At 33.6% G+C, this 17,451-nt stretch overlaps 1 pseudogene; it reads right to left on the bottom strand.

Annotated features, from left to right (window-relative positions):
• Window positions 1–17,311: 17,311 nt before the first annotated feature.
• LOC115969658 lies at window positions 17,312–17,451 on the bottom strand (annotated as a pseudogene).

The raw sequence follows: 17,451 nt of genomic DNA on the forward strand, positions 1-17,451 counted from the left end.
AATTTTTAAATAAGGGTAAGCGTGAAGAAGAGAGAGAGAAGAAATTAAAAGAACAGAGAAAAATGAGGGCTCACACGGATCGCTGACGTGTTTATTGAGCTGTCCAATTTTTGAGCATTAGATTAAGGTTGCGTTTGGATTGAGCGTTTTCTGTCCAATCCTGCGTTTGCGTTTTTCCAAAACGTTTTTTTTTTTTTTTTCACGTGTTTTGGAGCGTTTTGGGTGTTGCGGCTACTGTTTATGCACTGTTCAATGAACAGTAGCCGCAAACTTTGACTTTTCAAATTTTTTGGACCAATCACAGCACATCATGTACTGTTTACGGACCCACAAATTTCACTTTCCAGCAACTTTTTCATTAAAAATGGGTCCCACGATACTATTCACACATTTAAAAATTATTTTGCTACAGTGTTTTTCAATTTTCAGTTTCAGTTTTCAATTTTCAACTGTATCCAAACGGACCCTAATTGAATGGCTAGGATTAAAGCAATGGCACATCATGCAATACCCTAAGTATTGCACGGGATATGAATCCCAACACGCCTATGCACTATAACAGGGCTGTGCCACCGAATGTGTAACCTTCTCTTTCTTTTTTGTTATTAAAAAAATAAAAAATAAAAGAAAAAGGCGATTTGGGATGGGATTGATTTGAATTTTCCAAGTAAGACAACATTATGTACGATTTTTGGGCAACAGAAGAGATAGAGAAGGATTGCTGCTCTCTGCCCTAGACAGACACAGAGAAAGGCTGTAGGCTGTAGCAGTGAATAGTGTTTTGTTGTACTCCATCAATTAATTCCTTCTGCCAATCACATGCACTAGCAATAAACAACAAAACTGTGTCTGTACTTATCCATTGCATTTGCCTTCTTCTCAAATAATATATATATATATATATAAAAATGTATACATATATGTATGGATCCGTTGCCACTATTCCTACACTCCCACACAAACTCATTAAGCCCAACCAATTATGATAAAACAGGTGTAAATATAAGATCTTTTAGATGAACTACATTTAGAGTCCGTTTGGTTAGAGGAGTGAAAAAGTGGAAGGATAGAAAATTGTGGAATGATGAAAAAGTAGGAGAATGAAAAATATTTAATTTTCCCTCTTGTGTGTTTGGTTGGAGGGGTGGAAAAATAGAAGAGTGGAAAACTCTTTTGTTTGGTTTGAGAGAAAAAGAGAAGGATGAAAAATATAATTTATATAAATTGACTATTATACTCTTATTATATAATAGGTAAGAAATAAATTCATTTGTACTTATTAAATAATATAAAATTTACCACATTATATATATATATATATATTTATGTTATTATTTTTATTATTATAATGTAAAACTTACTTTTTCTATTTTACATCATAATTTTTACAAAATACCCACATCAATTTGCCTATTATACACACTTTTTTTATTAAAATAATATTTCTTTTCTCTTTTTTTATTTCCCACCTACCGCCACCTAACCCCTCTACCTTTTTTCTGATTCATAACACTCTCTTATCTCTATCAATTCTCGGCCTCTCTTTCTTCTCCTTCTTTCTTTGTTTTTTTTTTAGTTTTTGAGAATCTTTTTCTTTCCTCTTCTTCTTTTACAATTTGAGTTCTATGCTTTTATTATAGATGATGATTTTGGGTTGGGTTTGATTAAGGGCAGTGATTTTGGGTGGAGATAGCAAAAATTTTGGGTGGAGAAAATGGTGATTTTGGCATTTTCTTCAACATCTTCTTCTTTCTTTCTTCTTCTTTTTCAATTTCGGATTGATTATTTATATGAATTTGTATATGGGTTTGATGAATTTTTATATGGGTTTGATGAATATGGGTGTGCTGTTGATTTTCTGGGTTTGATATGGGTGTGCTGTTGATGAATATGGGTGTGCTGTTGATGAATTTGTAGACGTTGGGAGAGGGCAGTCCAGTAATTGCACAGTGAGAACGTTTTCTCTCCAAGTTTTCCTCCCGATTTGGGAGGAAAATAATTGTAGGTCCGGGTGAAAAATAATCCATCCCATTTTCCATCCATCCCAGTTTTCCTTTGCTTCCCAAACAGTGGAAAACACTGTTTTCCATCCCATTTTCCATCCAAAGTTTTCCATCCTCCCTATAGTCCTCCCAACCAAACACAACCTTAGGGTATATTTGGATAGAACTTATTTTGCTGAAATTGAAAACTGAAAATACTGTAGCAAAATAATTTTTAAATGTATGAATAGTACTGTAGGACCCATTTTTATTAAAAAAATTGATAAAAAATGAAATTTATGGGTCTGTAAACAATGCATATGTGCACTGTTCACTGCAGAAAGTCAACATTTGCAGTTATTGTTCATTAAACAGTAACCGTAATACTCCAAAACGCGTGAAAAAAAAAAAAAAAAAAGAACAAGACGCAGACTTGGAATCCAAACACACACTTAGTGTTTTCTCCTAAAGAATCGAACTTTTATTAGTTATTGTGACACACATCTAATGCATTTTTTTCTTGCACATTTATAACACCTACAAACAATCTTTAAGTATCTACTTCCCATGCTTTTTTTTTTTTTTTTTAATAGGGTACTTCCAATGTTCTGGAGGATAGAAAAAACAGTTAAATTCACACTTGATTAATGATTTATAAGAGAAAACTTCAATGTATAATGTCATTGTCATGTATGAATTTTTTTTTTTTTTAACTATTCTTTTGTTGGAAAAAATTATATATCAGTGGAAATAAATTTCAGCAAGCACAATTATACAAGAACACAGAAATTTACATGAAAAACTCATTTTTCTTGAATGGAAAAATCATGGAAAAAAACTCTAAATAATTTTACTATATTAAATAAAAATTATAACACTTAAGGATAAAATCACATAATACAAAAAGAAATCAAATCAATTGCATAGAAATTCCCTAAAAAGAATATACCTTCAAATATATTATAAAGTTTTATTAAAATGAAAAAAACTATACTAAAAATTAAATAGACGATTTCAAATAGAATGCATTCATGAAATTAAAAGTTAAAGTAAAAAAAGAATTTTTTTTTTTTTTTTTGGTTTTAATAGCTAAGATAGAATTTATTGCATAATTAGGTAAAAATAATTACAAAGTATCACTTAGAATTGGTGAGACTTTCTTTATCAAAAAACTGTCTTAGAAACAATACAGAAAGCATTGTGTGACGCAATTCCCCTTTCCAAATTTGAAGTCTTTAAGAGTTTGCTCCATCTGTGAGAAGTGCATGTGCTTGTATGACCATGCTTCTCCCAACAAATGTCCAAAGGTAGCTTGCCATGGCTTCATGAAATGTCTGCAATTGTTTTGCCATGCGCCCCTCCACTATGTGCAAAACAAATGTTACATAGAAAATGTTTGTCCTACCATTATCCCCTTAAAAAAAACGTTATACCAAAGAAATAATATGTTACTAGTAAAATTTTAAACATGGTAAGTGAATAATGCATGGTATGCTCTTTTCCATAATTGTTCTTGGAATTAAAAGGTAATAACTAAAAAGATTTAAAGAGGTAATAGAGGATGAGTTATATAAATAATAGTATTTTCTTTTCCAGAACTATTGATGAGTCATTTAAAATAATGATTTTCTCTTTTTTAAAATTGTTCTTATTGATGAAATTAATATTTTAGGGTGTAAATGGGATTCTCAAAAAAAAAAAAAAAAAAAAAAGACAGATGTAAAGGGATGGAAGAGGAGGGATCATTTTTCCTTATTGAAAATGTTTCTGGGCTAACAGATGGTAATTCATGTGGGCTTCAAACATGCGACAGTGAAAAGGAAACAATTTCCGGTGACATTTAGGCTTTGTTTGGTTGGAGGAGTGGAAAAATGGGAGGATGGAAAATTGTGGGAGGATGGAAAAGTGGGAGGATGTAAAATATTTAGTTTTTCCTCTTGTGTGTTTGGTTGGAGGAGTGGAAATTGAGAGGATGAAAAACTTTTTTGTTTGGTTGGAGAGAAAAAGAGGAGGATGGAAAATATAATTTATATAAATTGACTATTATGCCCTTGTTACATAATATGTAAGAAATAGATTTATTTATACTTATTAAATAATATAAAATTTATCACATCATATATATAAATTTATATTATTATTTTTATTGTTATAATGTAAAAATTACAATAGTGTACATATAAATTTAATTTGGGTAAAAAATTTTGTAACCAGCAAAAAGATGGTTAGCAAATTTACACTACATTCAACCCACAAAAACATGGTCAGCAAAGATGAAGGCTAGCAAACTTTAATAAAGTCAATACAAAATCCAAAAATGAAAACAAAATAGAGAATGAAAATCAGGTGGGTAGGTGCGAATGTAATGAGGGTAGGTAGGGAGGCTAATATGGTAAAAATGCTGGGAGAGAACTTTTCTCTCCCAACTTTTCCTCCCGAATTGGGGAGACACAAATTTGTGGGCCCGGAGAGAAAGTTTTCTCCTGGTTTTCCACTCCCTCTCATTTTCCTCCCTTCCCAAACAGCAGAAAATCCACATTTTCTCTCCTATATTTTCCATCCCTCCTAAATTCCATCCAACCAAACACAGTGTTATTGTCTTCAATATGAATAAAATTATGATTTTGCAAAATATTAATTAATCACAACAAATATGAATTAAAGGGGCTTTAAAGGCCATTACCTATATAAATTAATTTAGAGAAAATGAAAGGATTTAGTGGTAGATGAATATTCATTCTCATTGTGAATCCCTAATTTTAAGAAGAGATGACATGTGCTATTATATTATGCTTTAAGCAAGGGATACATGTCTATGTAGCGTGCATCTTCCAATTTGGAGACCCAACTTTTTTAATATTGTAGACGATACTTTACAATTTCATTTGAAATAATTTTTATGTATATTAAGACCTATATATAATACTTATTAATATTAATTTTTGACCACAATATTGTTGAATATTTTGAAATATCATTTTCTTAGTTCATATTTTATTTTAAAAATTATGTATATAAGACTATTAAATATTATAATATTTACCATTAAAAGTAGATTTTATTTTTTAAACAAATTAAATGATTTTGAAATCTATGAATGCGCATTTAAAGCATGAAATACTTTTATATCCTGAAATTACATAAATTTAAACAACCTCCCAAACACTTCCTCAACTACTATATTCTGACAATCAAATATGGAGATCTCAATTGCAAATATCCAATTATTATCTCAATGAAATTATGGAAATCATTTGTTGTAATTTAATTGTTTTTATTTGGGCTTCGACATCCTTTAAAAAAAACTAAAAATACTTTGAAATCATCGATTTTTATTTTTATTATCATTATGGTTCATATCACACAAAATAGTTGTAAAATAACCTACTAAGAAACCTACAAATTATGAGTACTAACACAAAATAATAATAATAATAATAATAATAATAATAATAAAATAAACCTAACTTCATCAATAATAACTTATAATGTTTCTTTTCCTTTAGTTCTAAAACAAAATAAATTTACAACTTTCCCAAACCAAATTTCCAAATTCCTAAAGACTTAAAGCAAATCACAACCTCCACAAAATTCACAACGTCTGACTTTAACATCAAAATCATGAGATATCATTACTGAATAAAAACTGCAAGTCCTCTTCCATGATCATTGCCTATTCATACAGGTTGGAATCAAATGGTGCCATAGTGATGGATTTATGTAGGTGTTGTTGAAAGGTTGAGGTCAATGACATCATTTTTTATTTGAGCGTATATGAGATTGAATGGCATGAAGGGCTAGGAATGGCAACGGGTCGGGTTCGGGCCGGGTTTCTTAATGTCCGAACCCGACCCGCGGGTCTGCCCAAAAAACCCGAACCTGCCCCGTTTAATAAACGGGTTTTTTTTTGCGCCCCAGACCCGCCCCGTCGGGCTCCACGGGCCCCGCGGGCCCCGCCACCTCAGGCGATTCCATGGCCCAATCAAAAAAAAAAATTTTGCCTGAATCTTTAAGTCGTGTAGAACAGAAACCATCACAAGAACAATGCAAAACAAAGTAAAAAGTACAAAAATTCTACTCAATACTACAGATCAGAGTCTAAGACCATAAATACAGATCAAATCTTTCATCAAAAAAACAAAAAAATACAGATCAAATCGAAGTCTAATCCTACCTCTATTTTAACCCCTCCAAAACTCCAAAAACAGAACCATGAAAAACCCCCCAACAGATCAAAGTTTAAGACCATAAACACAGATCAGATCTTTCATAAAAATAAATATAAAAATACAGAACAGATCAGAGTATAAGCCGACAACTATTTCAACTCCTCCAAAACTCCAAAAACAGAACCACGAAAAACCAACAAAAATCCCTTCTTTTTCCAATCAAGGCGAGGTGAGAGAGGTGGGAGGAAGGAGCGGCGTCTGCGGCGAGATTGAGGAGTGAGCGACGTGGTGAGGGAGGAGCTAGCGATCTCTGCGGCGAGGTGGATGAGTGAGTAGCTCGGTGAGGGAGGCAAGGACCGATTAGACCGGTGAGGTGGAGGAGGGACCGGCGACAGCAAGTGAGAGAGAGAGAGAGAGAGTGAGGTAGAAGGAGGGGTGGCTGAGAGTGAAGGAGAGAGGCGGCTGAGAGGTGAGAAATTAGGGTTAGGGAAATGATTTTTAGAAGTGTAAGAGTAGTATTTATACCTAGGGGTTTTTTTTATTAATAATATTATATATACGGGTCGGGTTCGGGTCGGGTCGGGCCGGGTTTTTACAAAAACCCGAATCCGACCCGGACCCGGTTCGGGTTTTTTTTTTAACCCAAACCCGACCCTATTTCTTATCGGATCGGGTTTTACCCGGTCCATTAGAGTCGGATCGGACCGGGTACCCGCGGATCGGGCAAAAATTGCCATCCCTATGAAGGGCTGTGAAAATGCGTATATAAATGAGTAGAAGTGAAAAAGGTGAATGAAAATACAAAGGATTTTTCAGAAACATTGAACCTAATGATTGACTACTTAATAGTTTCAACACCTGTTGTAATTACTTAGGGATATGTGTAAGTACAGTATTATGCTATTTATTTTAGTAGTGTAGCAAACATTTCAACCAAAAAAAAAGTAGCGTAGCAAATATTAAGGTCTCGCTCGCTTGGTAATGGTGTTTAAAAAACTAAAATTGTTTAAATATCACAACACGTATTTTTATATTTTTTCACTCACACGTATTTCTACAAAACTTAAACTACTAGAAATTTCTTACCAATGTGCTCCATTGTTGGTGCATATGACTGATTAATAGGTTGTTACACGTAGTTATGCCAGCTGGCATAAGGAGTTCCTAGATCAGCTAGGTAGTTAATCTACTTTTTAGGATTGTAGTATGGTACACATACAAATAGGTATTTGGCTAAGATCATGCAAAATTTACCAACAATTTTGTTTCCCGTTCTCTCTTCTCCCTCTCAATTCTGGAGGTTACTATTAAGGGTTGATTAATCAACCCTTAAACACTACCTGCCACCGAAGCTCTTAACAATGCTCGTGGCAATTTCATGAAAGGATATGACATTTTACTTGTAATTTTTTGTATGCCTTTCTAATGGTATGTTAAAGTAATACATAATAGTGATTATTAAATGATTTTTTTAAAATGTAATAATAAAATCACTTTCTTGAATTTACAAAAATAATATGAATCATATACTCCATGAAAGTGTATCAAAATTCTTGTGTACGTACCATTTTTTAATTGTTCTAATTAACTAAAAATATTACAAGATTTTTTGAGTAAATTCCTTTGCTATGATTATTAAAGTTCTTCGAAGTAAATAATATTTGCAATTTTACATCAATATATATGTATATTTATTTATTTATTTATTTATTTATAAGAGTAAGCAACAATGAAAATTCAAGAATGAAGAAATTGCTAACCAGGCCAAAGGCCTAGCCTAGAAGTTCAAGTTATAAATCCCCTAAGATTTCCAGTATTGCCTGCCAATAACAATTCTAGTTAACCATTTCACTACAAAAACCAAAAATAAAACCCCGAAGCTTAAGGCCTGCTAAACATTTCAGAACCAAGACCAATCCCAAGTCCCTTTTTCTTTTTTTCTTTTTTTAATATTTAACATAATGAAACTTTCTAAAGAAAAGCCATTTGGCCTCGCCTCGATTCGTTTTTTATTCTTAAGCTCACGCCACAGCCCTTGATTTGTTTTAGTTGTCAATGTTACGTTTTGTTTATTGTTACGTTTTGTTTATTGCCTACAATTACATGGTTGGATGGTCAAGATTTTACTTTTACATAACAGACGAAGGATCAGGATTCCAAAGGTTACTAAATGCTATTAAAAATAACCTCTTTTGGGGCAATTGTAGGCAACCTAAACAAAAGAATTTGATCTACTATTATTTTAACATTAACCCAAAATTTAAATTAAACAAATAAAAAGCACTACTTCAGCATCGCAATGCTTTTTTAGACACATCCAACAACCTGCTCCGAGTCTGGACCAAAGCTTCTGAACAAGCTAGAGCCCAAAACCGGTTCCCATTTTAAATTCCAATTGATCATTTGGTTTCTAACAATCAATATCCATATTTTATGAAGAAAGTTTGGGTAGTCTAGTCACACAGAATTTTCATAAAACAAAACTAGCAAGGGATCAAGTACAAAAGCAGGTCTTTACATAAAAAATTAAAAAAAAAAAAAAAAAAGTACAAAAGCAAGAAAAATACATAATTACACATTGAGATTTGGTAAAAATGATCTTAATGCATTAATTAAACGAAAGATTCCTTCTCTAATCACTCTTTCTAATGACTTTTTTCTTGAATTGAAGAAAAAGTTGTGTAGTTCATGTACATCTTCCCAGCAAAAGAACCATCCTCCACGAGGATTTGATCCAACTTGCAATCAAACAGAACTGACTCTGTCCTTGTAAAGGACCTGAGAAAGATATCCATCAACGATGAATAATCTGGAAACTTGTTAGTTATCCTCTGCTCCATTTTAATATAAGGAAGATCAAATAACTTTTCTTTATCGTCAGATAAGGCAACATCTAAAACAAAGAACCATAAAAAAATTTAATACATAAGAAAAAAAAAATATTTCTCAAAATAATTAGAAGTTACATACCTTAGTTTCATTCTGCAGTCGTGAGAAAGAACCATGCCCCCTCTTTTTATAGTCTAATTCATCATTGATTTCTTTCCTCTTTTTGTTCTCTATTCTATTTGTTTCATTCTGATTATAAATCCTTTTGTTTTTCATTTGCATACCTTTCATAAAATGTTATTGCAAATTGCGTATAAAAGTCAAGGAAATGAGAAAGATATTCATCAATGATGTCTATCATTTGTATGATGGGTGATTAGGTTTTCTAATTTTGCCGAGGGGAAGAAAACAGATATCAGACACTTTCGCTGGTGGTCAAGAAGTGCTTCCCAAATGATTATGAAGAATCTTTTTCGCCTTTTTCCAAACTAATTTTTTCTGAAGTATATCTCCACCGAGAGGTTTTGAAACACAACTTCATGTTCCAATATTTCAATCTGGCTCTATATAGTAATAAGCACAAATTCAACATTATTCATGCATTGAATAAATTTGCGAACCGCAACAAAGATTTATATTACAAGAAAAATAGTGGACTTCAGAACAAGGCTTATGGATTCCAAATGTGGTGGATTAGAATCGTAGATGACAAAGAGGAAACGAAAGAAACAATGTTGGGTGCTGTGTACTATTTTGAGGAAACCCAAGCACCCAACATTGTCTCTTTGGTTTTCTCTTTGTCATTTGTGATTCTAGCCCACCATGTTTGAAATCAATAGGCATTGTTCTGAAGTCCGCTATTTTCCTCGTAAAATAAACCCTTGTTGTGGTCGGTGAAGTTCTTTAATGCGTGAATAAAGTTGAACTTGTGCTGATTGCCATATAGAGCCGGACAGAAATATTGAAACATAAAGTTGTGTCTCAGAACCTCTTGGTGGAGACACACTTCAGAAAAAATTAGTTTGAAAAAAGACAAACAAGTTTCTTCCTAATCATTTAGAAAGCACTTTTTAACCACCAAGCCTAGTAACCAGCAAAAGTGTCTAATATTTGTTTTCTTCCTCTCAATGAAATCAGAAAACCTCCTCACCCTATCATACGAATGGAAGACTTTTATACGCAATTTGTAAGAACATTTTATCAAAGATATGCAAACGAAAAACAAAAGGATTTATAATCAGAATGAAACAAATAGAATGGAGAACAAAAAAAAAGGGAAGAAATCAATGACGAATTAGAATATAAAAAGAGAGAGTATGGTTCTTTCTCACAACTCCAGAATGAACCCTAGGTACATAACTTCTCATTATTTTGAGAATTAATTTTTTTTCTATGTATAAAATTTTTTATGGTTTTTTCTCCAAACGATAAAGAAAAGTTATTTGATCGTCCTTCTTATATTAAGATGGGGCAGAGGATAACCGACAAGTTTTCAAGTATCTATTCATTGCTAATAGATATCTTTTTCAGATCCTTTACAAGGACAGAGTTGATTCCGTTCCATTGCAAGTTGGATCAAAATGATTTTGTGAAAGCTTTGGGTCAAAATGTTTTTGTTTTGGTAAAAACCAGGTCAAAATATAATTTTTGAGAATTTTGGGATTAAAACATGATTTTGGGAATTCTTTGGGTTAAAATGCAATTTTTGTGGAAAACTGGTGTCAAAATATCATTTTTTGGAATTTTTGAGATTAAAAGATGATTTTGAGAATTTTCTGGGTCAAAATGCAATTTTGGAGAAAATTGAGGTCAAAATATGATTTTTGGTAATATTTGGGATTAAAACATAATTTTGGGAAGTTTTCTGGTCAAAATGCAATTATGAAAAGCTTATGACCAATATATAAATATGAGGTCAAAATGCAATTATGACAAGCTTATGACCAATATATAAATATGAAAAAATTCCATGGCATAATGCAAATATGACAAAGCATGGACCAATATGCAAATATGACAAAATATGGATTAAAATATGAACATGCAAGAAAACATGATGGCATTTTATTAATTAAAAGGAAAACATGCCGATGGGCCCTTTTTATTTAAAAGGTGGGCTGAAACATGTATTAAAAAGAGATATGGGTTTATATCCAAAGTGTAAGGGCCTAAACCCTGTGTAGGTTCGGATCTGGGCTAACATTAAAGGAGTGATGGGTTGGGGCTGGATGCCTATAAGAGTTACCTTCGGATTGGGCTAAAACAGAAGGGGCCTAAGGCTCTATAGCTAATGGGCTAAGAGAAGCCCACTGAGCTGGGTTGGATCAAATCCTACACAAGACAAAACGGGTAAGGAACCCACATCACTGAGTCGGGTCTGACCCGGCCCGTTTCCTATATACCTTCTCCTTAACCCAGTCTCTCAACCCGAGCTCTCTCTGCAAAAATGCACTGGCCGAAGCTCAAGCTTCCTCCATCTTCGATCTTCATCGCAACCACAGACGGTGGTTGCACCTCCTCTAGCACCGCAGACCCAAACGGCCTCCCTCATACTCTCACTTTCTCTCTCTCTCTCTCTAAACCCATAATCTCAAACAGGGAGTAAGCTATGGAGCTTTTTGTGCTATTGTGTAATGTGTCCAGGTCAGCATAGCGCATGTATGTGTGCGTAGATTAGAAGTAGAATGTGGGTGCTGTCACTCCGTTATGATGTGTGTATTGTGTACAAAAAGTGTAAATAGAGCTATATAAAAATAAAAGAGGAATTTCGGGTTTACCAGCTGATGCCCTCTTCGTTTTTGTTTTTTTTTTGGTTCTCTTTGCTTTGATTATTACTGGCTGTGTTGGTTTCTTCTGGCTTCATGCTTGTGGTTACTTCTGTTGGTATTTGGCTGAAGAGAAAACGCAGAGAAAAAGGATTTAGATTCAAGAAAAAAAAAATCAGAAAATGAGTAAAGGAAAAAGAAAGAGGAAGCTCATTCAGTAGGTTGTGCTTGATCGGTGGATCTGCAACGGGCGAGGAGCTTGATCGCTTGACTGTGGTTGGGCTTGTCGGCGAGGATTTTCTTGGATCTTGTTTTCTGGGCTTGGCTTGGTTTTGGCTGTGGTGGCTTGGGTGAGTTACCGGTTGCGTGGTGTTTGATCGGTTGAGGGAGTGCTTGAGGCAGGCGGTGACAGCTTGAGCTTGGTCCGGCGGTGAGATTGAGAGTGAGTGAGAGTGGGCGGCTGGAGGCTGGTGAAATGAGAGGATTAGTTTTAGGGTTTATATGTGTATATATATGGTAGGGTTTTTTTGTAATTTTATTACTCGTAACCGGGTCGGGTCGGGTTTAAAACCCGAACTCGATCCTATTATTTAGGGTCGTGCCGGGTACCCACGGATCGGGCTGCAATTGCCATCCTCTAATAGTGCTGGATTGGGGTTATATCTCTTGAAATGGGCTTTAAGGTGTAAACTAGGAGTTAGGCTCAAGAGAGGAGTTGGAGCTGCGGTTTGAGTTGAGTTTCACCTAGGAACCTCCAAGCTTATCCCAGCCATCCATGTATCCAAAGTATCACCAAACCTGAGCCACACACGTGTCTTGAAATCACTCTTTTTATTTTATTAAAAATTAAAATAAAAATAATCATAATTACGTAGCATTAGGCTTAAGTATGAATTTTAATATGCATGTAATTAGATTTATATTTTTTAATAATTCAATCAATTATTTATATTTTTATAATTAAAAAGTGTGTTTATTGTTAAATTAATTTATGCATATGCATGAGTTACATGCTAATGTAACCATAACAAATGAAAACTTCTCACCTGTATTTTGTAAAAGACATGTTTTGAGGGTTAAAGAACCCCCACACTTGTATCAATTTTCATTGTTCTTCTCAAGCAACATATACAGTGACTTGAAGTAGAGTTTCACCTCACTTACTAAGGCAAAGGGATTTTCACAAAAATCAACATACCTTTTATGTTTTCTATCCTACTTATCTTGCCATCATGCCATTTCCCTAACCCATTATTGATCCCTTTTTATGGCATCACATGTATGGGTAGTTTCACTAATCTAAAGACCTAATTCCTAATAAACTCTCTCTAAACTAATCTATATAGCATGTACAAGGGATGAAACAATTAAGATTCATACCACTATTGATTTTTGAAAAAATATATATTATCAAAACTAAATCTAAAGAATATCACATTTAAAAGGTGTAACAAGTTAAATCCTTAATATCTAAACCATAATAAATTAAACTATATAAATTCTACAGTAAGAAAATAGATCCAAAGATTCCAAAAATCAACAATCATAATGAATATTTAATTTATTATTTTAAAATTATAAGATTTAATTTGTTATGTTTTCAACTAGTAGTATAAGTTTTGTTACATTAATTTTATAAACAAATGTGACACCGATCATAAGGAGGCAAGCCACCAATTACATTCATTGTCACATCAGTCTGTAAGTTTCATGTAATAAAATTCATAGTACTTTTAGTATTTTCTTAAAAAAAGATGAAAAAGTAGGATTTGCTTACATCCAATTTGACTCATTGATTTAACAAATTTAATTCCATCTCCTTTCCTTTTAATAAAAAACTACCACATCACCCATTAATTTAACAATCTATTGAGACTAAAATCCAATAAAAATTTCTTGAATATTCCAATAAAAAAAATTAAATACAGAGGGAGAAATTTATATCTATAAAACTGTAAGGACACGATTCTTTGGCGGCCCAATAAGGATGTAGGGCTCGCGCATGAAAGATCCCTCACAATATGATTTGTAGAGAGTGGGCTTGAAAAACTAGCCGTTGGTCAGAGGGCGATGCTCCGGTCTTGATTTTAGAGGAATTCATATAGCAAGAGGAGTTGGGTTTGAATATTTAAGCTCTGCAGGGTCGCATCCTATGGGGTTGGACTCCTCGGACTTGATCTGAGGGTCATTAAAGTCTTACCCCGGTTACCCGACGGTGGGTTTTTCTGTGATGTGCAGGTGTTCTCCTGACGTTTTCCCCCATGGAGTCTTTGTTTTTGAGGTGGAATGGGGCCTCCTCTAGATTTACTTACTTTCTTCTTTTATACTCGTCTGCGTTAACTGTCCTTCGTCCACGTGTAGGGTCAACCTTTACAAGACTGATATTTGTCCCATCAGTCTAATCCCAGAATTGTTGGGGATGATTGATAAGGCTGAAGAATACGGCTCTGCTAGGTGCAGAGTCTTATCTGGGAAGGGTCATAAGGGTAACTTTCCCAAGATATTTTAGGTCTCTTTTTAAGTTTAGTCCAATACCAGTTTTACCCCTTTATTCCGGTGGGATTTTGGATCTGCCGATGACTGAACTGTCCTCGGCTGTATTCCAAAACAGTCTTGTGCTCTATGTTATCGGGCTTGGGCCATAGCTCTCCTCGGCTTGGGCCTTCAGACTCTCCACGAGCAAATGGGCCTGGCCCATAGATTATTGGGCCCCACAAAAACTATTCCATTAAATTAAATTCTACCGAAAAAATTTGGTGACTTATAATGATATAATATAGAAAGGAAAATGAGAATAGAGAAATTTTTATAAAAAAGAAACACTATTTCTTTCAAGGTGGAATTCTAGTTCTCCCCATGATTTGCTCTGTTTGGGAAATAAAGAGTAGGAAGAATTGATCTTATCCTCTGTTGTTGTTGGTCAAGAGTTTCCATGCCATCAAGGCTTAATCGTAGAATAGATTGTTAAAAGAATAACAAAAAAATAAAAATGCTGAGGATTAGAAACCAAACATATCAAATTGTCTATGGGGGCATCCTTGAATCAATAATTGTATTACCTAAGCAAGTGTGTGAATTTTACATACGATGAATCAAACCACCACATTGTGAAATGATAAGTTCTCATCATGTTAAGTTTATGCCTTAGTATCTATACTTGTGAATATTTGTAGTTTGATGTGATTATATACATGTTTGTGATAATTTGATCTGTATGAACTTTTATTTCGATGCAAATTAGTGTTATTAGGATTGGATCAATTGAATTCTTGCGATACGACTCTAAGCAAGATGATTTGCCTTGGTTTAATTTTAATTGAGATGACTTACTTTGAGATCATACAATTTAACTTAGTTAATTCAAAGTGGGTAGTTTAACTTAGTCATATTAAAAACTTAGTATATATCTTAGGATTTATCATTCCCTTTAGTTGTTGTTGTTGTTGTTTTTTTTTTTTTTTTTTTTTTTTAGAGATAATTACAACATGCTGCTAACTCTACAGCTAGAACCCTTTCTCCCCTAGACCCCTAAACACTTTGTGCATGGGGAGATGTCAATTCAGCTACAAGGCCTTTGGCCCCTTTAGTTGTTAACTTATGCATATTTTAAATGGTTTAAGTTAGGCATTTTCAGACCTCATAGCCTTATCTAGCTATGAAGTAAGATAAGCACTTCGAACTGAAAATAGTGTCTTGAGAACCATTTCGAGGCAACAATAATTTCTTTTATTTATTTATTTATTATTATTATTATTTTTAAAGGATTTAGGTTGGTATAACTTATTCCTTTTATTTATGGATTTAAAATGTTACAATGAATTGGTTTTATGAAAAGAAAATGATTAATGCTACTTTTGAGGAAAATAAGATCATGTTACTTTGGCAAAAAGTAACAACCATCCATCAGTACAGAAAGTATACATTTTTTTTTTATGGTATGTATATTAGAGATAGGTTATTAAAGTAAATCAATGAATTTACCAACTTTATTTGTATATGATTCAAGTGAATTTCCATATTTCACATACTCGCAATAAAACATAGTTATGACTTATATGGTCGTGGAGTTTTGGCAAATCAGAGAATTTTGTTGTGTCATAAATCAAAGATGGTTCAGCAAGCCCATTAAAACCATATTTTGGGTCTCTAATTATAATGACCGATTTCTCATGGTCATTTTCTTTCCCCTCAATGCCTTAATGTCATAAAATTCACCATGTACCGGTTAAATTCATTTAAAATTAGGAAAAGGTTAACGAATGCCCTAAGGGTATTTGTTTGAGCATTCACATCCTAAAATTCTATCACATCTTATTTTACCATCCCAAAAAGCTACTTTATCAATTATACCATACCATTTTACCATACACCCAACATCCCCAAACTCTATTTTTTTCCCCATTTTATTTAAATAGTCTATTTTATTCCTTTTATTTTTTTTTTTACCATTTCTCTTTTTCTCTTCCTTTTCCTCTATTTCTCCCTCAACCTTTAGTACCAGCCACAACAGCACTGATCCGAACCCAGAAACCCACCAATCTCCACCGAAAAAACCCACCAATCTCCACGATCCAAACCCACACCACCACCTGACCCATGATACACCGATCCACCTATCCAAACCCACCACCTGACCTATGAGCCATTGAAGCAAACAGCATGCATCACGATCAGAGCAAACCACACACACATCGGAGCAAACCCAATGGAGCAAAACATCGAAGCCACATTGCAACAAAACATCGAGACACGGCTTGGGCTTGGCGTTGTTGGGCAATGGTGGCCAACGGTGGCCAAAGGGAGAGCAAAGGGAGAGGGAGAAATCTGAAAGAGAGAGAGAGAGAGAGAAGTGGGAGACAGAGTTGAGAAAGTGGGAGAGTTAGGAGACAGATGAGAGAGAAAAGGAATAAAATAATATTTTTATTTTTACAATTGAGCTACAGTATGATTCTAAATGTAGAATCGTACTATAGCACAATTGCAATTTTTTTTGCAATAGTCTACATTTACAATTCTGGATGCTGAGCTCCTTTAGGCCTGAATGCCAAAATTTCCTTATATTTGGCATTTCGTAGGCCCAATGCGAATGCTCTCAATGAGCCATTTTAGGAAATGTTTTATGGGAAAAGAAAAAAAGCAATTAATGTTTTGACAATTTTTTCTATTTTCCATAAAAGTTGTGTTAAAACTTTCCTAAAATGATTTGTCAACAATTGCCCTAAGAACACCCATTAATATGACCCTTAAAATTATATCTCCTTCCAGTGCTTTATTGGAGTCAATTTACAACTAATAATTATCTTATGCATTCAAAATATGCATCTATCATTTGGTATTCACACAACTATAAGACCTATATACTAGACACAAATAAGGCTTTAACCAAAACATTGAAAAAAAAATGAGGAATTTGAAAATCATTATACCCATGAAGAAAAGAGTGGGTCTTCATAGAAAGAAAGAAACAAAAAAAATTTACACACTTCGAAGTTTTTTTTAATACCTTGTACAAAATGAAAAAAATTAAAAATAACCCAAAAAATGAAGGAAAATCAAAATATATGTTATATGTATGGCGAGTTATTAAGAAAACATTTGGTGTTTAAAAAATAAAAGACATTAATCAGCAAAACTTCCAAGTTACTTTTGGCCTCCCATGAATCAGTTTAAATACTAACCATTTAGGCTTTTTAGCTTATCTGGGAT

The sequence above is a fragment of the Quercus lobata genome, chromosome 11 (assembly GCF_001633185.2).
Source record: "Quercus lobata isolate SW786 chromosome 11, ValleyOak3.0 Primary Assembly, whole genome shotgun sequence".
NCBI lineage: Eukaryota > Viridiplantae > Streptophyta > Magnoliopsida > Fagales > Fagaceae > Quercus > Quercus lobata.